This window comes from Megalobrama amblycephala, linkage group LG19, assembly GCF_018812025.1.
Source record: "Megalobrama amblycephala isolate DHTTF-2021 linkage group LG19, ASM1881202v1, whole genome shotgun sequence".
NCBI classification, from domain to species: domain Eukaryota; kingdom Metazoa; phylum Chordata; class Actinopteri; order Cypriniformes; family Xenocyprididae; genus Megalobrama; species Megalobrama amblycephala.
The window spans coordinates 26,133,178-26,155,121 of NC_063062.1; the positions used below are offsets into that span (position 1 = coordinate 26,133,178).

At 34.5% G+C, this 21,944-nt stretch overlaps 1 protein-coding gene across 5 annotated transcripts in view; it reads left to right on the forward strand.

The window, feature by feature from the left end:
• Nucleotides 1–803: 803 nt before the first annotated feature.
• cntn5 (contactin 5) overlaps nucleotides 804–21,944 on the forward strand; it is a 405,703-nt gene continuing 384,562 nt past the window's right edge. For 3 of the 5 annotated variants that reach the window (XM_048168025.1, XM_048168027.1, XM_048168028.1), the window contains exon 1: nucleotides 804–1,257. The gene's annotated coding sequence lies outside the window, so the exon portion shown is untranslated. The remainder of the gene's footprint in view (nucleotides 1,258–21,944) is intronic. The other 2 variants (XM_048168026.1, XM_048168030.1) reach the window with 1 other exon arrangement.

Here is a 21,944-nt window from a genome sequence, read left to right on the forward strand (position 1 = left end):
GATATGCTTTTTAGAATTATGTTTGCAACTAAAAGAAGTTTATGACTAAAAAAATGAAGAGTTCATGTAGTAAAATAATTATAATGATAAAAAATAACCATATGTAGACTATTTATATGCAGGCTATATATACACTAGCCACTGTTTTTATAGATCTACCGCAGTAATTATTTAGTATTCAATACTATTTAATAATATAAGGAAATGTATTGCATGGCCTTTATTAAAGTTTATATATATATATATATATATATATATATATATATATATATATATATATATATATATATGCATGAATGGAAATGAAAATTAAGAACTTGCAATGTTATATACAAAACGATATTATGTATTTATATATTATATATTTTTTTTTTATCTCAGGCTATATGTATCTTGTTTAAAATAAACTGATTTTCTCTCTTAGCTGGCTTTGTTGGCTGGTTTTGATGCTTGGCCAGAAGATCATCTTAAACTATTAAGCTAACCACGGTTTAAGCTGGTTTTATCTGGTATAAGCTGTTGTATTTTTTTTCTTTTTTCTTTTTTTTTTTTTTCTTCTTTTTCCCAGGAGGATTTATACAGTAGCCTACAAGCGATTTAGGTTTCAGCTGATTAGTTTCAATACCACAGTACTGGTAAGCATTTTAATACCACTCTTTATGACTTATGATTTAATTGCGACTGGGTATATCAAAGTTATTTTTATATAAATAACATTTATAAATTTAGGCCTATTCTAAAACATTAAACGGCTAATTGCTTGTCTGCTGTGAGGTGCGCGCGCTTGCCTTTTCGCGCAGTTTTTTTTTTTTTTTTTTCAGGACAAGGGTGAGACGCGCGAGCTGCTTCAAACACTCACTCACAGCTCAAGACTCCAGCACGCGCCGTGCAAGGACTGAGACGCTCCGCCAGCAACTGCGCATCCTCTCTCTCTGTTTCACATCGCTGTAGTCGTAAGGGAGGGAGAAAGGCGTCTGAGGAGGAATCGTAGGTGAGGTTTGGACCACAGCCGGAGAGGTGGAGGAGATCGCGCGCCTCGCACACATTTGAAGGATGCGCTGCCGCGCGCAACGGCGCGTCCTGTAGAGATACAGCGAGCTTGCGGGATTGAAGCGCCTGGGTTTCTTTTTCTATCCATGTTTGGCTTTGTTCAAGAAAACCTGTCACTATCTGACACTCCGTGAGCACACAGCATCACTTTACGGACGGAAGAAGAGGAAGGAGGAGTGAGCTGTTTCTCTTCTCGCAACATCCAGAGTAAGTCGGTCTGATTTCTGCTGAACATGCTGCTTATCATTGCAATTACAGCTGCGCCGATAGTTTGTGTGTCCCACCTGAAGCAAGTTGCACAGAAAAAACACGACAAGTGCTGATTTATATCATACTGCATCTCTGTATTGAAACAAATTGTTGTGCAGCTGGCACTTAAACGATCAGAAATGGTGGCATGCCTGCATTGTGAACATGCATAGATGTTCACCCAGATGTTTGGATATTCACCTGGGTTTCATAGTAATGGAAAACCTGAAAAATATACTGGATATTTAGTAAGTTATTGGAATTAATAAAATTGTCAAAAAATCATTACTTTTTTTTATATAATACATATTTTTCTAGTTATACTAAGCCTTAAAATACCCTGGGAGCATTTTCTATGATATTATCAAGTAATTACAAAGTCCATAGACATCATTGTTAAAAAGGTGTGGAAAAGCCTTGAATAAGTTCACAAATGTGTTTGCATGCAAGGTTGTGTTGAAAAACTTTTTAACTGAGTTACTTTAATTCTTCCAACGTTTTGTTCATTGCTACTCAGTTCTCAATGCGTTGATAATTTTCAGATGAATGGTGATATTGACCTCATTACTGATTTGTTCACCCTTGGGGGGAATAGATAAGCTGTGATTGGTTTGAATAGTGGTCTGATTTAAAAGTGCAACTGTCTGTCAAAGCAATTCGTTTTGGAAGCAGAGTGAGTTTATTTGCAAAACCTTGTTAGGTTTATTGCCCCTCAAGAAGAATGTTGGTTATCACAGATGAGTGCAAGGAAACAATAGTGCATTTCTGAACATTTTCACTCTTTGCTTTGGGTCCTGCAATATCTTTACTCTTGTCAAAGTTATTCCTCGGACTGAAAATATGTCAAGAAAATGTCCCAAGAGCAAGCTCTGGAAAGTTTTCAGACTGCACTTTACTTTGATGTAAGCTCTCAGCTTCTTGCTGAAACACTTTCCGTCAGTATTTGCTCTCATGTCTTGCCTTCAAAACGAAGACTTTTCTGTTCGTTGTGCTGTTGTGATATTTTCTATACTTTCTGATATATACTTTGTTGGTCTTTTTTCTTCTTCTTTTTTTTTTAAATCTTTGTTCACAAGCTGGCGAACAAAAAAAGTTTCTTTAACTGGCAATTTGGTCTACCAGAGTACACATTTTAAATTGGTTTCAAGTACTCTAGCACCTAATTGTGGAAAGAACTGCACAATGTTACACTTTCCAGTGTAAAAAGAATAATTCTCTTTGATTCTCAAGAATACAGTTCCGAAATTGCATAGCAACCCATAACCTTGAGACAAAACCACTACTCAATTTTGTCTTTTTACATTATGCAGTTTAGAATTTGCATAGGAACTCTATTGTTAAGTGTAAACGTGTGACAGCTGACCATCTTTCCATTGGTTAACAATTTTTTTGCATGTACTCAGATAACATTTACTTTAACTACGGTTATGTAATGCTGATAGTTTTCCACAAAACAAAATGATTTCTTAAAGTAAATTACATGTTTTCAATCACGATGGCCTCCAGCAGTCATCCGATTTCCCTGGAAAATATTAAGATCCATAAAGATGTGTCTCCCTGTACATTAATTTTTCTTTTGTCTCGCAGTTAAATTAGTGTGTAACACTTTAATGAGGTTGTTTTAGCTTTGCGAGTAAATATGAAATCGGAGCACCCTGCTGTTTTGTGGGTAGCAAGTTGATTAGATTCTCCTTTGCACACACAGTAGGAACGTAAAAGGCTTCTTGCATTCATTGGGTACTTTGATTTTAGTACCCGCAGAATCCACATCAGGGGCAGCCAAATACCAGAGACTGAAGATCTGAGAAGAGAAATAGTGTCTGCATGCATTTTTAGAGTCTGGCGGTTATTATATTAGAGATGTTATGTTTGCATACCCATAATACAGCTGCTCTTTGCATTAGAAGATATTAATATCCGTTTCTGTCTCCATTCATTGTCTGTTTCATCTTCTAAGCATTGCAGCAGTGCGCAATTAATGAAATTCAATGGCACTGCTGTGCTTTTATTAGTGTTTTGTCCACTAAGCTTTATTAGACGATATGAATCAAATATTAGCAGCGCTCAGAAAATGTGAGTTAATTCTTTGCCTCAAAATAATTATGTAATGATCTTGTTAACAGTTGCAAAATTTGCAATTAAAATAATGTTTTCGCTAAATAATTTCATTTGAAAGTGTCGTAGCATTTTGGCAAGGAATTTTTTAGATCCCATTTGAGTGTAAATTGATGGGATGAGTTTATGTTAGAAGGGTAACTAGATAATTAGTTTACTAGATAAATAGTTTGTTGTTGTTGATGTTGTTGTTTTTAGAGGAAGACGGTTCCATAAGTTGTTTAAAGGAAAATTAAAAAATTAAATAAGTTATTTTTCTTCATGTTCATGTGTATGCCTAATACATTAATTTATTATTTATTTATTTATACCTGGAATAGTGCATATATATATATATATATATATATATATATATATATATATATATATATATATATATATATATATATATATATATATATATATATAGACCAATATGATTTGTGAAAATGTATATTTTGTAATGTTATAGAATAGAATGCAGTCTGATTAAAACCAAACATTACATTTTAGTAATATCATAGGACATCCCCTTCAGCCAGTAAAATTAAAATTTATTCGCCATGTGCTTGACATTTTTGGCAACAAGAAAGTGAAGGAGACATTAGCACATTTTAGGTCACATGCTGTCAAGGCATCACAGTGAACTCATTTTAGACTAGAAAATACATACATATTCCATTTTTTAAAAATATCATTGTACATCCAAATTTGATTTCTAAAGTTGTTGGTCATTTTTAACGCACATTTTCTAAAAACAATAACTCAAAGACCAAAAAAAAAAATCTGTGTGTGCGGCATGCATAAATGACAAAGTCCTTTTAGGGGATCCATATTTTCTGTGGAGCTGGCACCATTGTTCAGTACTGGCAGGCAGTATATTTAGTCTTTTTGCCTGTGTTTTAGGTTGATGCTAGTAAGTTTTATTGAAGACAGAGAGGAAAAGCTGTACCTTTTCCAGAAGTTAGTGCATCAGAAAATAAGGTCATGAAGTTGAAGATCAAGGAGGATAGAAACAGCAAGAGAAGAATATAAGTCATAGATTGTTGAGGAAGTCAGGCATTTTAATACATTATCCTATGCCAGTTTGGAAGATGTGATCCATACTACAACCAAAGGTCAGATGCCATTGCCTATTGGCGTCACTACACTGTCGAGCGTAGTCTCGAGAGTATTTATATTAATCAATAAATACGTAGATCCGCAGTGATAATTAGATTGTTCTGATGGACTAGTGGTGGAATTTTTGTTGCGTGCCAGAGGTTCTAGGTTCTGATCTGCGCTTGTATGGTTTATTATATTTTTTTCTCATTAAAACCAACCAAAGCTGTTCATCAGTGCAGGGACACATTTATGTGTATTTTGTTTTGTGATTTCAAGAGTCTCCACAACAGCGTTAGGCAATAGATTGAAGGGCTTGTCCGTGTGAAGACTGCAGTGTGCACGAGCGCCAAGAAAACACTGTTGTGCCACTGATAACAGTGGCAAAGAGCATTCAGCAGGATTTCAAAAACACATCCCAGCGCCAGATCGCCTGTCATTTAACATAAAAACAAACTCCTAATTAACTGGAGATGTTTCTTTTGTATTAGATACATCTGTGCCGCGAGATGTTTCAAAAAGTGGTGGGACATATCGACCCTGGCAAAAAGTGGTGAGGACGCGTCCTACCCGTCCCACCCACAAATTATGCCTATGTAAGCAGGGATGCTCTAAACTTGTTGACTAAACAGTACAAAAGTGAGTTACATATGAAAGTGTGGGCTACAATGAAAAAGAAAAGTCTTGTTGATTTTAACTTGAGCTATAATAATTGATTTGGAATTCCAAGAAAGAAACAATGCATTTTTTAATGCTTTTTGAAACACTAATACATGGTTTCACTACTTTCCAAGCAGTGAAGTTGCATCTGAATTTGTGTCAGATTAAAGATTAAATGGAATGTTAATAAAGCTTTGTAATGTCTTTTGAAACACTTTTTCACTAATTTTCAGATTAAAAACATGAAAGTGTGTAAAGTTTCAGACAAAAGAAACAGTTATAAATGACAGCTCCTTAAAAAGTAATTTTGGAGAATGATTTAGCGTCCCTATTATGCTATTTTAAGGGTTATTAATTCTGTTTTAGAGGTCTCCTACAAAGCATCAAAAGTCAAAAACACTTTAATTTTCTCATAATATACATTGCACATCACCACATTTTTCAGTGATTCTCAAACGACTGGTCGGATGAATCGGTCTCTCTAAGTCCCTCCTTTCCGCAAGACTGCTCTGCTCTGATTGGCCAGACGGCCCAATCTGTTGGGATTGATCTACTGCTTCCTGCACAAGCTGGAAACAAACATCCATAACCATAACTGTTTCAGCTCTGGAGGCTTCCTAAATCTCATTGATTGTACACACTGTAAAGACAGTAACGATGGCGTCGATTTTACCATATCCGAGCGTGAGTCCAATGATGAAACATTGATGATATGATGAAACAACCCAAACCTCCATCGTAAGGACGACTTGAGCAGGACGTTTCTCAGTGATACGCTACTCAGTTTGACATTCATCATGAGATGTTGCAATTGTAATTCCTCACCATCAGCATTAACAAGTGTATGTCCATCAAAAAATTGTGTATTTTAATTTATTGTGGGAACTGTATTATTAACAGTATCAATAACAGCGCAAACGTGAATAGGGTTGGGAACCGAGAACCAGTTCTCATCTGGAACCGGTAGTGTTTTTTTTTAAAAGAACCAGAACCGTGCAAGATTTCTAAGTTTCGGTTCCGAAAATGGTTCTGGTGTGATGGGTGGGCGAAGTGTGGGAAGCGTATCCTATAATAGAGAAGTCCCACTTCATGAATATTATACCAATAAATGCACTGAAAAGGTCTCGCGCTACTCACATACGTCAGATATCAATGCAGAGAGAGAGAGAGGGGCACAAAGCGATTAATATTTAAAAGATCACGTTCTTGATTTCATCACCATCATGATCTAATTCCTAAATGACAACAATTCACCCATGTATATTAAACCTTTGACAAAAATAAAATTGCGACATTCAAATCTGCATTCGCGCTGCCGTTGATCTGAAGAGAATTATCATGTGTAGATATAAACAGCTTCACAAACAATCTTTTCAAACGCACAGTATCATTATTTCTGTGTGACAAATATTCCAATTATAACAGAAGTATACAAAAGTTTATTATTCAGATAGAAACGCTGATGTTACCGATCAAAATCTAATGTTAACAAATACAACACTTGATTTTATTAATGTATTAGTAAATGTTGAAATTAACATTAACAAAGATGAATAAATGCAGTTCATTATTAGTTCATGTTAAAGGTGCCCTAGATTCAAAAATTGAATTTACCTCAGCATAGTTAAATAACAAGAGTTCAGTACATGGAAAAGACATACATTGAGTCTCAAACTCCATTGTTTCCTCCTTCTTATATAAATCTCATTTGTTTAAACGACCTCCGAAGAACAGGCGAATCTCAACATAACACCGACTGTTACGTAACAGTCGGGGTGAACGCCCCAATATTTGCATATGCCAGCCCATGTTCCCAACATTATAAAAGGCATTAGACAAGGGCAGAATGTCTGGATCTGATGAATAATAACTGGCATGATCCATGATAACATGATATTTTTAGTGATATTTGTAAATTGTCTTTCTAAATGTTTCGTTAGCATGTTGCTAATGTACTGTTAAATGTGGTTAAAGTTACCATTGTTTCTTACTGTATTCACGGAGACAAGAGCCATCGCTATTTTCATTTTTAAACACTTGCAGTCTGTATAATTCATAAACACAACTTCATTCTTTATTAATCTCTCCAACAGTGTAGCATTAGCCGTTAGCCACGGGGGACAGCCTCAAATTCACTCAGAATAAAACGTTAACATCCAAATAAATACTTTACTCACATAATTCGAAGCATGCGTGCAGCATGAATGACAAACATCTTGTAAAGATCCATTTGAGGGTTATATTAGCTGTGTGAACTTTGTAAATGCGCTGTAATATAGTCGACAGTTCGTGTGGCAGGGAGCACGCGAATTAAAGGGGCGGCGCTGCCTAAATCAGTGCATTGTTAATGATGCCCCAAAATAGGCCGTTAAAAAAAATAATTTAAAAAAATCTATGGGGTATTTTGAGCTGAAACTTCACAGACACATTCAGGAGACATCTTAGACTTATATTACATCTTGTGAAAAAGCATTCTTGGGCACCTTTAATATAGTTAACTTATGTTAACTAATGAACCTTATTGTAAAGTGTTGTCAAATATGAGATTAGCAGTCTGTTAAATTCATGTTACAAGAATAATAAACACAAAAATAACTGTTTGAGTCAAATATTGTGCATTTTTCCCTTACTACTATTTTTTATTAGTTGTTTAATTATTTTAATGGAACCGGAACTGGAATCGTTAGGCAGAACCGGAATCGGAACCGGAAAATTTCTCAAGTTTTCGCGGGATGTCCATGCATAACGTAGGCGGGCATTATGTAGATGTGTTAACTTGTGACGTGAACTTTGCGAAATGGGATTCGAATTACAAATGACTCATTTAAGTGGTTCAGAGTTGTCTTTTTCTTTTGAGAGACAATAACTTTATTTATGATGCACTTTGACCTTTACAACTTTGCACTATTTACTTTCACATACAGCTACATTACACACTGCATGAAAGGTAATTTTTAAATATACATAATAGGGGCACTTTAAATGTAAAATGTAAAGCTGAGATTTCACAATTAGTTCCATAGAGGGTTAAACTGAACAGTTATTTCTGTTATCTCAAATAATTGTGATTAGATCAAAAAATCACAATCAGACGATTATTCAATAATCATGACAGTCCTATAAAGAGCAAGAAAATATATTTGTACATATTTTAAGTACATAGCACAGGAGAGTTTACAGGGAAATGCTACATGCCTCAAAAAAGAAGATACACACCTGTATACCAGGGTCAAATGCTCACATTTTAAAGAATAAACAGAAAAGAAACCGGACGAACATGGAGTAATGTGCCATGGTGTTATAAACACCCCAGTGTGGCCACATACGGTGTTCACCGCAGCTCCTGTGCATGACCCGTTTGAGTAGTTACTTAGCAACGCCTCAGACACTCTCCAACTGGGTCAGACCTTCATTCAGGAGACTTAACACGGCAGACACATACTTGCTCACATGACCTGTTCATGTGGAGTCTTCAAAAACTTTACGTCACGGTTCTCGCGTATTCATGCCGTGTTTTCCATGTCAATACTTTAGAGTAATTGGAAGTCACTCTTTTCTGAGGAGACAAAAGTAACTTGCAGTGAACAACATTGAAGATGTGGTTTGTTCCATAATGACACAGACCCTGTTATTATAAGCATGGAAAATAAGAATCAAATGGAAATGCATTACCTCTCTGAAGAATGCTGTTTTGAAGAAGCTGCGTTTTTACTCGGATCAATATTTCTATCTTTCCCTTAATGCAATATTTTACACTTCTTAAAACTGGCTTACATTGGATGAATCTCCCAAAGAAAGAATAAATGTCCATGGCATATTTCATCTCAAAACAAATAAAAAAGGAAAGAAATTATAGAGAAAATGAATTCTAATATACGAAGACAAAAAAAGCTCTCAACACAGGAGAGAATTCGGACACATTGATTTATATATATATATATATATATATATATATATATATATATATATATATATATATATATATATTTTATATATAACTTTTTTTCTATTTTAAATGTAATATACTAAAAATAATATTTCTATGCATCATTACTCCAATCGTAAGTGTCACATAATCCTTCAGAAATCATTTTAATATGCTGATTTGGTGTAACAAATCAAATAACTTTTTAAAATTATTATTATTTGATCAATAGAAACAATGTAAAAGTCTTAATTGTCACTTTTTATTAATGTAATGTATATTTGTGAATTTAAAAATAATCTTAATGATCCCAATCTTTAACAGTAAGAAATGGTCAAATTGGGTCTGATGCATAAACTACTCAATATTAATTTCTTGTTTATATATTGAACCGTTTCATAAAATAACTAGCACACTCGCAATCAAGCTGTTGTACTGAATATCAGCGTGACAGTGATTACAGAACCACAAGACCCTTGCTCATCTGAAATTTCTTAACAGAAATGTGTTTGCGCTGTAAATGAGTTAGGATTTATGAAGTGTCAGGAGTAAAAATGAGAAATAAAGAGTTTGAGCAGTTTTTTATCTGAATGTTCTCAAGGCTGATGCAGCTAATGCCTGTTACTAATTGCGCTGTTGTGTTAACACCCAAATCCATCTTACTTCTGTGTACTTCAGCCAAAAACATAACTACCACCGCTGCAATTTGGTAACAAACAGGCAAAGATGATTGCATATATTGCATATTAATAAGCTAAAGAAAAACTGTTTACTTATGCAATGGATGACTGCAAATAAAAACACAAGTTTTAATTTAGAAATATCTGTAAATAGATTCAGTGGAGCACTTCTGCTATCATTAGTATGTGTTTTTGCTGTGAAAAAAGACTTTCCCTTTGGCATATACTGTAATAAGGGATACATTTCTTCGCTTGCCCAAGTTCACTCTGTGTTTGACACATAAGCACACAGACACACACACACACACACACACACAAAACACATCAGATGTATGCAACTATAATTGACTGCACTAAAGCAGTATATGCTTTTTTTGCGCTATTAAACGTGAGGTCAGATTTGTCCATCTCCTCTGGGGTTCAGAGCCGCTACAGAACACCATGCACTTTGATGTAAATTACTCTAAAATGTTATTTGTGTAATTTTACTCTGTATCTCTGTGAGGGTTTTTAGAGAGGCTGCATGGCCCGATTAGTATGAGAAAATATGTCTTTCCGGCCTTAACTCTGTCTTGGTAGCTTTTAGGTTGAGTGGTGCGCATGGGCGGCACTTCATATTCGTAAGAGTGATGTGTTTGTGTGTGTGTGTGTATGTGTGTGTGTTTGTGTTGTCCAAGCATTCCCTCCTTTGTGGAGACAAAATTTTAGTTCCTACGAGGAAAACAGCTTGTAAATCATACTAAGTGATGTTTTGTTTTGTTTTTTTTTTGTTTTTTTGAAAATGTAAAATTGCAGAAAGTTTACTGTGATGGGTAGGTTTAGAGTTAGGGGATAGAATATACAGTTTGTACAATATAAATTATGAATAATACTTTTGAACCTAGAAGTTTGATCAAAATATATAGATTTTTTTTAAAAGTTTTTAATAATTAACTTGGTTAAGATAAGGATGTCAATTTTCCTAGGCTGAACTTTCAGCCACTACTGTAACTCTGAATTGTAACAATTTATTGATAATATGCTAAAAATATTATTGTAATCTAAAAAATGGCAACATGTAAATTAATTGGTTTAATTCAAGTCTAACATACTGCTGAATCAAAATAAAAATACATTAATTTATACCAGGGTCATTGACGAAAAAGTTTTTTAAAAGTGTAAAAAAACATAATGGATATATAATTAATTTTGAAGTTTTGTTAAGTGTTAACAATGAGATTATGTGGTTTTTGTAATCAATTAACACTGCTTTTGTCATTTTTTACAAGATGGACAAAATTTGTCACCAAAAAGGTCATTTGGTTTAACCAAAATTTCGGTTTTACCGAATGACACTTTTGGTTATACCGAATGACGATATTTTCAAACAATGCTAAGAGGCTGATATCTAGCTAGCTAGCAAAAGGACAATTAAACATTTTATATTTAGTACAAGTTTTTAAAATATTACAACATTTTCTATGTTTTTTGCGGTTATACCGAATGACGTGATGTTTCGGGACATGCGTATGAGCAAGTGAAAACATGAATTTTTCAAATAGTTGAGAGAGAGAGTTAATTACTTTGCTTCATGACCATGTGGTCCTTTGCAGCTGTCTAAATGATGTCACATCCTGTCACATGATATTGACCGCACAACTTGACAGTCTAAAATTCTGAACTTTAAATTTAAGGCCTTAAAAAGTCTTAAAAACGGCCAGATTTTCATCCGAGGTCTTAAATTTCATTTAGTCAGGTCTAAAAATGTTTCAACCCATTTCCAGAAACGCTACCTGCTGAAAGTTATTACAAAGTAGCAAAAAAAGTAGCGAGTCGTAGTTCTTTCTGGGGTATACTGGTGTTGGTATACGCGTTGATAAAACTACAAATCCCGTGATAAATGCAATATCTTACCTGCCCGTGAGATACGTCTGCGTCTCCTCAGAGTTTGTTAAAGTTCGGCTACGTGTGGAAAATGGGAAAGTGTACTTTCAACAAACATGGCTAGATCACAGCGATTTCTGCTGTTGGTTACAAGCGGTGTGTAGTGTAGGCCTATAGGCGACCGTTATTTTATGGTTTCCATGGTGACGCGTCATTGCTTGTCACGTGACACACCGCAGCAGCAACAGCGCTGAATGAATGATGATCTGCTTTTATGTCATTTTTCCTTTTTTATTCAGAATATTCACAAATGTGTTAGCTATGGCATGAAATATCTGATATTCCGATTGTCAAATACATGCAAGTGGAAGTGTATTGTTGTTTAAACACCTTTATAACGATCGCGTTAGTTGAGCTGTATGCGCGATATAATTTTATTACACAAAATTTTGAAACGTAGGCTTATATATATATATATATATAAACGGAAAACAAAAACAACGAAAAAACAGCTGGCTGACCCCTAGAGGGGTGGGGAAAAGGGGTGGGCGGCTGCCCATTGTTGTGTGTGGAAGGTTACTAATGTGATTGCTTTATCTGTAAATTAAATTAATGCTTTTTCAATGACTGAATTCATTGAAATAAAATTATTTTTTCAGAATTTCTTTGATTTGAATATTTTTTGGTAATGCGTCATGTAGGTCTTAAATTTCAATCTTTATGGTCTTAAAATGTCTTAAAAAGGTCTTAAATTTGACTTACTGAAACCTGCATGAACCCTGCTTGATCCAAAATGGTCCCTTTATATTGGTTACCCCAAATGACATCAATGAAATTCATTTTTCCGGACATTCTTTCACTTCATTCACTTCATTCTTTCATACTATGTTGATACAGTATATGATGTTATAAAATCATGCCAGAATAAAAATATACATTTATTACAATTTTAAGATATTTTAATCACAAATGAAATGGCTGAATTGGCCTTTGGACGGTTAAACCGAATGACCTTTTGACACTTCAAAATCTTTAAAATACCTTTATATGTAGCAAAATCTAAATAAAACCTTTTGGATTAAAAAAAAAGATATCTAGTTGTACTACCTTACATACTTTGGATTTCATATATTTGTTTTTTATTATTATTATTATTATTGTTATTATAATTAAGGCCTTTGGACAAAAAAAAAAAAAAAATGTCATGTCATTGACCCACCAACAAGATACAGCTCAACATTGCAGGTTTTTTTTTTTACAGTGTATTATTATTAGGAATAAAATGTTCAAAATCATTTAAACAATTTCAGTTGTACACCAAGTGGCTTATTTCTACATAAAACTAAGTTTTTATTTAAGTGCTTCAGTCAAATGTATGATACATTTTATTTTGGGATTTTGTAAGTCAGTGTATAGATCAGCTTGAGGATATCAAGATGATTCATTGGTCACAAGGGATTCTGGATATAATCCGCCTTAATATAATGTTTTTGTTTTAATAAACTAAAATTGTCAGTGGATGTACATTATCATGAGTGGGGATTAAAAATATTAAAAATGACAAATTCAAGTGGCGGATAGCCTCTCATTTTAATACCCACTAACAAAATGAAAACTCCTGTTCATCAATTGGACACGCTCCTGCATTAGAAACATCCCTGCCGTGAGCTATTGCAAAATGTGGCCAAAACCAAATCTGCCGTGACAAAAAGTAGTGAAGACCGTGAATGACGCCTGTGGTGATAGGCTATACTGTAGGATATACTATATTTAAAAAAGTAATTTTGAACGTACCCCTTTAGACAAAGTCTAATAAAGTAAGTTTATTAATGTAATATCAGCTCACTGTATATGGTTTAAATTTCACACAGCAGTTTAATTTAGATTTTAATTTTCATCACAGTTTGACATGGTCTGATGTCTCCATCCTAACATCTCAGGTTTTTTCCACCCATTCTAACATAAAACACAAGGGAATGGAAGTTTGTTTCTGCCACTAAATAAAAAATAAATAAGGTAACTGCGACTTTTCATCTCACAATTTTGACTTATTTTCCAAGAATCGTGAGATATAAACTCACAAATGCGAGAAATAAAGTCAGCATTGCGAGTTTATATCACACAATTCTGACTATATCACACAATTGCGAGATAAAAAGTCACAGTTATACCCTTTTATTCAATATTGTTTATTCAGTGGCGGAAACAAGCTTTTTGTATAACAATAATTGAAAACAATTTATGTGTGGTCACGTGTGAGTCAGAACTAGCTTTGTCAAAAATGCTCATATTTTGGCACAAATTTGGTAGTGATAAAATTCAAATTCAAAACCAAAATTAAAAGAAATCATTTTGAAATATACTTAAAGTTTTTAGGAATTCAAATGTTCCATTTTTAAATGTTAGTTTTACAGTTGCCTTAGTTTTATCAACAGTACATTATTATGACTGTACTGTGTCATATACTGGTACCATGATATAAAATTAATCATATACCAAGACATAAGCTTTTAGTCACCCTAGCTAAAGGTTATTGACATGAACCAGGGGTCCAGGGATCAGGGTTAATTGAAAGTGACAGATGCACCGCGAGGCTTGAAGAAACTGTGTCAACATACAGAGGGAAAACCAGCAGCATTTTCCTGAGATAAGATAATAGGACCTGGAGGGCTTTTCACAGACTGAGATATGCGACTAATAAAATGAAAATGGACAAGAATGTCTGCAGGATTTCTCGCAGCAGGAGCCTTAAGTAAAGATCTTAAAATTAATGTTTCAGGCAGTTGCTTATGCTGTTGTTTATAATCCCCACATTAGATGTATATTCTTATTCTGAATCATTTAATATACTATGCTTATGCTTTTGAGTAACCATCTAGTTGATATGTCATTTAAAAGGTTTTTGTATTCATAGCTTTACAGTAGTGCTGGTGACATATTTCATTATGTACAATATGAGAGAACTGAGAGTCTTATAATGGTTATGCGTGTCTGTGAGTTGCAGTCTGAATAGTCTGTCAGTGTTTGTGATCTTTTATATATATATATATATATATATATATATATATATATATATATATATATATATATACATATATTGGTGTACTGACTGAAGTGCATGATATTTGTAAATGTACTCAAAAGTTAACTTTTATCAGATGTACATAGTTAAAATGTACAGTCTTTCTTTTCCTGGAAAATGGAGCAAATATATTGATGACTCACCTTGGGCATAAAAATGCTTGGCCAATAAAACATTCTGCAGAATGAGAGAATTATATATCCCACCTGCCACTGATCTGGAGCTTCAACAGTCAGCAGACAGTAGCTCGGAGATATAAAATCCCAAACAAATAATTAGACAGCCTGTCATTCAGACACGACAACTCTTTTCTGATAATGACCATGGGCCTCTTCACCAGAACTGTCACTCTCAGTTCTTGACAAATCTGTATGACCTTATTTCAAAAATGAATACAAATTCATTCCCCTATCTGATTCTGGTAGGTCTGCATGCCTTGGTGAAGTTTAGGATGAAATCTTTATTAATTTATTTTTTAATCAATCTCATTATCTTTGTCTTACAGTTTCACGAGGTCTTGTATTGTTTCCTTTGAACAATGTGGGCATTATGGCTTGGCTTAATAACCTAAAAGTGCTGTGTGCCCGTATTTGTAGACATCTTGACCTTGTCAAGATGCTGCAAGTGTGCCTATTCTTGTAGAGTAGATTTCAGGTTTTTTGTTTCCTTTTGTCTGGCTTGTTCATTTCTGAAAATGATCACTATATGATAAAAAAAAAAAAAAAAAAAAAAAAGGAAGTTGGAGTTCTCAGACCTTGCCTGAGAATCAGAGCCATGCACTGACATTTGGGGGGCAGATGCTCAAGTGAAAAAAAAGGGCACACCCCTCTTTTAATTATTTATAAAAAGTAAAGTCACATATTGTTTGATCATCTTTCAATTAATTACATTATTTAACACTATAGGCTGTTATACAAATTTATTGAGATCAGTATCAACAAAATCCATTTTACCATTTATCAAAATTCATTTACACTGCAAATACAATTGCCTAAATAAATGTATGAGATTAATGTTCTAAATATACGGTCAAACCAAAAATTATTCAGACATTTTTAATATTTTTTTTATATATTTCTACTAGTGGGTGCAGGACACTATAGTATACAATTTATGTAAGTGAGGATAGCAAAATAAACTAAACCGACATATTATACCCAAAAATTCTTCATACAGTGGACTACCAGTAAAATTGATAAAAATTTGGAACCAAAAATTTGACCTGACCATGTTTTGCTTAAGTGTTATCTGACAAAATGACGATTATTTTTTTTCTCACACAGTTTAACTCTGAGATCTTGTCATATTTTATTACCATTTTTATAGTGAATAAACTGTATTAATGAATGAAATGTTCAAGGTGTCTAAATAAATTTTTGTTTGACTGTAGCATTTTGAATATAGAAATAGGAAATGTTTTTTGGAAAAATTAAATAATACTACTATATATGAAACTAAAACCACCAGTAGGTGGTGGCAAGTTGTAATATGTGAATCATAGAATCATTCATTCAACCGATTCATTCAAACTGGCTGATTCATTCATGAAAGAAGCTTGTGTCCACTGACTTTATGAATGTGTCATTGAATAATTGACTCACCCTATTCGTTCAAAAACAGTGAATCATTCAAGAAAGAAACACCACTCTGTGTTGCTGGGAGATGCAACGTTTCTGCTTTGCTTGGAACTATTTTCTTTGGCAAAGTAGAGAAAAACAGTCAGAAATTACAAAATTGTCAATTCATATAATCAACATATTGTTTATTGGACTGTTGTATAAAGTGAATATCACATTTTGCAATCATGCTGATATTCGAGAAAACAGCACGCTTGCTTGTGTGATATTGCTTAACTATATTATGTTATAAACAAAACAAAATACAAGAACTCATACAAGGACAATTCATATCTTGAATTTTGGCTGCTTTTTTTCCTTAATTTTGGTGGCAATTCCAACTTTGCACAACACTATTTTATAGCCAACGCCAGACTAGCTTGCTGTTAAGCTTAATGGAGGGCTATTGCCTAAGTTAGGCTGGCTGTATTGAGGTGTTTTAATAGTGGTTTTAATTTCACAGCGGTGACAAACAGTGCTGAAGTTTAGGACAAACATGAATGTTACCTGGCTGTCACCAGTGAAGGTGCCCTGCTCTGCTGGGCACTATGGTGGCTGTGACAAGAAATTTCAGACAGTCGGAGAAGCTTGTGCAGTTTCGCAGAATTATTAAGAATAAGTTGTCAGGCGCACGCTGAGAATTGATTGAGAAATAAGAATTGAGATAATTATTTTTCCTGTGAAAAATATGCTTTTTTTTTCATATAAAGCATCTTTATAACATCATCTACAGAGATTTAACAAAGATCACCAAAATATGAAGAGAGTCAACAGATATAATGAAGTGCTCTGAACCAGAAGGAAGCTCCCAGTGCTCCCTAAGAGCACATTTTATATGATTATTTTAGAGTAATGCTTTAAAGTATAGAACAAAGAGGATTTTTGACTTGCCTGAAAACTATGCTAACTTTTAAACAAACATCTGAACTGCAAACTCTAAGTGTAAGAGACACTTTAAGGTCTAAACTAACCTCTCTAACCATTCACAAGGGAAACTGCATTGAAAAGTCACTCCATCTTCTGTCGCTAACAGTTATTTCTGGGAAGAAGATGCCACGGAGGGGTGGTGAACCTGGTTGCTTGCCCAGAGTGCAGTTCACTCTCTGACCTAATGATATTTGGCTCAGACTGATACATCTGCAGTCTCAGAGTCTCATGGCTTCAAAATATCTTGGCTTATTGTATGGAAAATCCCATAGAGGATGCTGTTTTGGCCTTGTTGATTCATGCTCTTTTCTGTTTGATGTTCAGGACAAAATTATTTGCAGTTGAAATCAGAATTTATAACTGAAAATATTTAATCTTTTATCAGCTCCAATGCTTTCTTGCATTATTTATCATATATTTCAACCAACACCAACATGTAGTGTCAGTGTAGTAATGCGCAATGTCCTACCTAAAAGGATATTTAAAAAAAAAAAAAAAACATTTTACTTCTATAATCCGATGTTATTTGAGTGAATCAAGGTATTAAATGAGACAAATGTAGGGTGGGGCTTAATTTTATTTGGTCAAGAATTGATTGGATTGCGAAAAGTGGGTGTGGCACACCAGAATGAAGGCAGATGGTCAGATAAAGCCATTCTTTTTTCAAGTTGCGTCATTTAAAGCAAGTCGTTTAAAAAAGTTGTGCAAACAAATGATACTACAGTGGCTGTTACTGCCTATTTAAATCTAGCGGGTTTGGTGTTTCATGTTTCGAATCCAATGATGCTGGTAGTGATGATTCTTTCTGACCAATCAGCGATCTGCAGTGTTTACACATCACATTTTAGTATCCGTATGGCTCGCTTGGTACCGAGCCGCGCCATGCAGTAGAAAACCACCAAAAAGTGAGCCGTACCAAGCCGTACCATGCAGTGAAAAAGTGCCATAAGTTTCTTTTACTGTTAACTTCAATGCAAGGATTTCACAATTCTCAGTCCTGTATTGCATTTGAGCAAATGTGTCTCACCCAACATGATTGATTCACCCAATTTTCCCCTTTCCGTGATGGCATTCAGGTTACCTTGTTCCCATTACGCATATCATTCACAAATAGCCTCAGGCAGTCGCCTGTGCAGGGTTACAACGGCAGGACGAACACATAGAAAAGATATTCACAAGATACTTCAGGTTTAATTGTAGCGCTCTTCAGTGGAGCAGTGTCACGAAGGACAGGAAGAGTCGGATATATCCCTAACAAAAAACTCAATCAGACATCGGAAAAGACGGATAAAAGCTCGCTGATGAATCGAGATATAGATTCCATCCATTTTGACTGGCCTGAGTCTTGCACTCCACTTGCATGCCATGATGGGAAAATGAATACTCTCAGTGTGATTTTAAATTATTTCCTGCTTGGCGGCACCTTAAAGCGTCTCCGAGTAATAACGCAGAGGTTTAGCTATTTGACTGTTGGCCCAAGTAATTTAGTTTGCATAAAATATTAAAAGCACATTTGCAAAATGCGATGTGAACGTGTCTCCCTTGTTTTGCATTTAAAGTGAAACTCTTCAACCTCAGCAGATGCAGACCTAATTGAAGCCCTTTGTTTACGGAGGCCTTGAAGTCTAATCAGTTTTAATTATTCTTAACTGGTCATACTGGGAGATGTCAGCATGGGGTATGTTACAGCGCAGAGGCAGTCATCTGTTCCATCATAAACAGTTCAGCTTTACACCACAGCCCTGTTTTAAAGGAAAGCACAAAAAGCTTTGTGCGAACACCTGGAATGGGAGCAAATTTTGGATTCCAGATAAATCTGAGATTAGGTGTAGATTTAGGAGAGTGAGCTGACGAGAAGTGTCTGGAGGGCGGAGAGATAAGAAAGCTTAGAGACACTTTCAATGAGAGACTAAAGAGATCGCTATCATAGGAAAGAATGTATCGCTACTGGATAGTATACCCTAACGGTAGGCCTACTGTTTTTTCTTCAACAATATTGATACGACGGTTTGTGGAGAGACAGGAAACGTTTGGAGAATGGGATTGGGAAAGGTCCTCAAACTCTAGTCACCCCAAAGCGTTTTTGTGCCACATATTGGTGCGCTTTCCACAAGTGTATGTCTCTAACTTGACGTGACTTTTAGCGAAACCAGTTGCTCTATATGGCATACTGTCATATAGACTTGAAATTGTCTTTGCACAAATTTGGAAAACATGGGTTAGCTTGATAGATGCATTTGTATTCATTAATTTTATTCACTTAGAAGATGTTTTTATATAAGTGGCTTACAAATGTGGAATACAACAGAGCGATTCATCCAAAGGAGACAGTAACATCTTATGCCAGTAGTCAAAAAATGGATTTATGAATGATCTACAAAGTTGAAGTATAGTTTTAAAAATTAATTTATGAAAAATGGTTTCATCCATGTGCAATAACATCAAATTGATTACAAAAACACATTTCATTTTTTTTTACCATTTCACACTAAGAAAAACTACTATGCCAATGTGCCTTTTTTAAATGCAAGACACTGTGCAAAAGTGAACAATGCTAATCTTAAGTATATGTATATAGAAAAAAAAAAAAATGTACACCTTTCCCCCCCATCTTTTTTGGGTATTCAAAAATGGTTGATCCATTCCTGAGTCATTTCTTGTGTCTATTCAAAACAATAATTCAGCAATCAATTTGTTTATATAACTCATGAGATTTTAAAATGTTTTGGTGATAATATATAAATGTTGGTTAATATTGATGTTTATTACTTTTGTTGGTTACAGTTTTTTTCTATAGTCCACTTTAGACATTCTACTAACAATAAGTAACTTTGCAACTTAAAGGATAAGTTCACTTTCAAATTAAAATTTCCTGATAATTTACTCACCCCCATGTCATCCAAGATGTCCATGTCCTTCTCTCTTCAGTTGAAAAGAAATTAAGGTTTTTGATGAAAACATTCCAGGATTATTCTCTTTATAGTGGACTTCAATGGCCTCCAAATGGTTGAAGTTCAAAATTACAGTTTCAATGCAGCTTCAAAGAGCTCTACATGATCCCAGACGAGGAATAAGGGTCTTATCTAGAGCAACCATCGCTCATTTTCTAAAAAAAATAAAAATAAAAAATAATAAAAGTTTTAACCATAAATGCTCATCTTGAACTAGAATTCCGGCAGTGTAGACACTGCTAAGTGTATTTCTGCCCTCCTCAGGTCAATGTTTGAACTAATTGTTATATACTTGCACTAGCATATTGTATATGACAATTTAGTTCAAACTTTGACCTGTGGAGGGCAGTAATACACTAAGCAGTGTCTACACTGCCGGAATTCTAATAGAGAAGAAGAAGAAGAAGAAGAAGAAGAAGAAGAAGAAGAAGAAGAAGAAGAAGAAGAGAGCTAGTTCAAGATGAACATTTATGGTTAAAATGTATAAAATTTTTTTTTTTTTTTAGAAAATGAGTGATTGTTTCTCTAGATAAGACCCTTATTCCTCATCTAGGATCGCGTAGAATGCTTTAAAGCTGCATTAAAACTATAATTTTGACCTTCAACCGTTTGGAGGCAAGTGAAGAACGTTAATTTCTTTTCGACTGAAGAAAGAAAGACATGAACATCTTGGATGACATGGGGGTGAGTAAATTATCAGGACATTTTAATTTGAAAGTGAACTAATCCTTTAATGTCAACTAACTTTCAGTAATTTGCAACTACATTTCAACTAACTCTCATAAGAGTATTAATAGACTGTTAGGGGTTGTATAAGTTGACTTGTACTTGCAAAGTTACTTATAGTCAGTGGAATGTCTGTTGGGGGACTGTCAAAAAAAAGTGTTAGTAGATAGTAAGCAGACAATCGGTCACACTTTATATTAGGTGTCTTTAATTACTATGTTCTTTAAAAAAGTACAATGTACTTATTGTGTTCAGAATGTATTCTAAAACACTTTTGCTGCTATTGATGTGGGATACGGGTAAGGTTAGGGACAGGTTTGGTGGTATGGGTAGGTTTAAGGGTGGGTTAAGGTGTAAGGGAAGGGTCAACAGTGTTATTTTAGATGTAATTACAGCTGTATTACATTGTAGTTAATGTATAACTACAATGTAATAACATGTATGTACACAATTATGTCAAATTATCAATTTAAATGTTAGTACACAGTAGTTAATGACACTTAATAGAAAGTGGGACCGAAAATCTACTGACTGTTGACATGTAGTTGCAAAGTTACTTGTAGTTAGTAGATTGTCTTGTTTTATTGGTACAATTATACAAAACCTTTTACATATTCCATTTGTTAATTTAGTGAAAAGCAGTAGAAAACATGCCTTTTTCATTTTAACTAGATTTTCACTGCTTTATCTTCTTGGCTAAAATGCTAATTGGTTGAAATGATGCTTCCTATGATTAAAAAAAAAAAAAAAAAAAAAAAAAATCAAAACAAATGCAACATGCAATAAATATCACCAAAGCTGAAAAATCTAATTCTCCAAATACGATTGCTCACTTCACTTCAGTCCGATGTTTGGATGGGGACACCGGTGCTGTGCTGTCACATGCATGCAATCCCAGTGATGATAATGGTGCCGGTGAACCCTCAGGCTGTGAAAGGGCTCCTCTACTTTCTCTCACTCACTTTTGATTTCATGTGACAGAGGAGCGACCTTATCTGGACAGGCTGTGTTAAAGAGTCT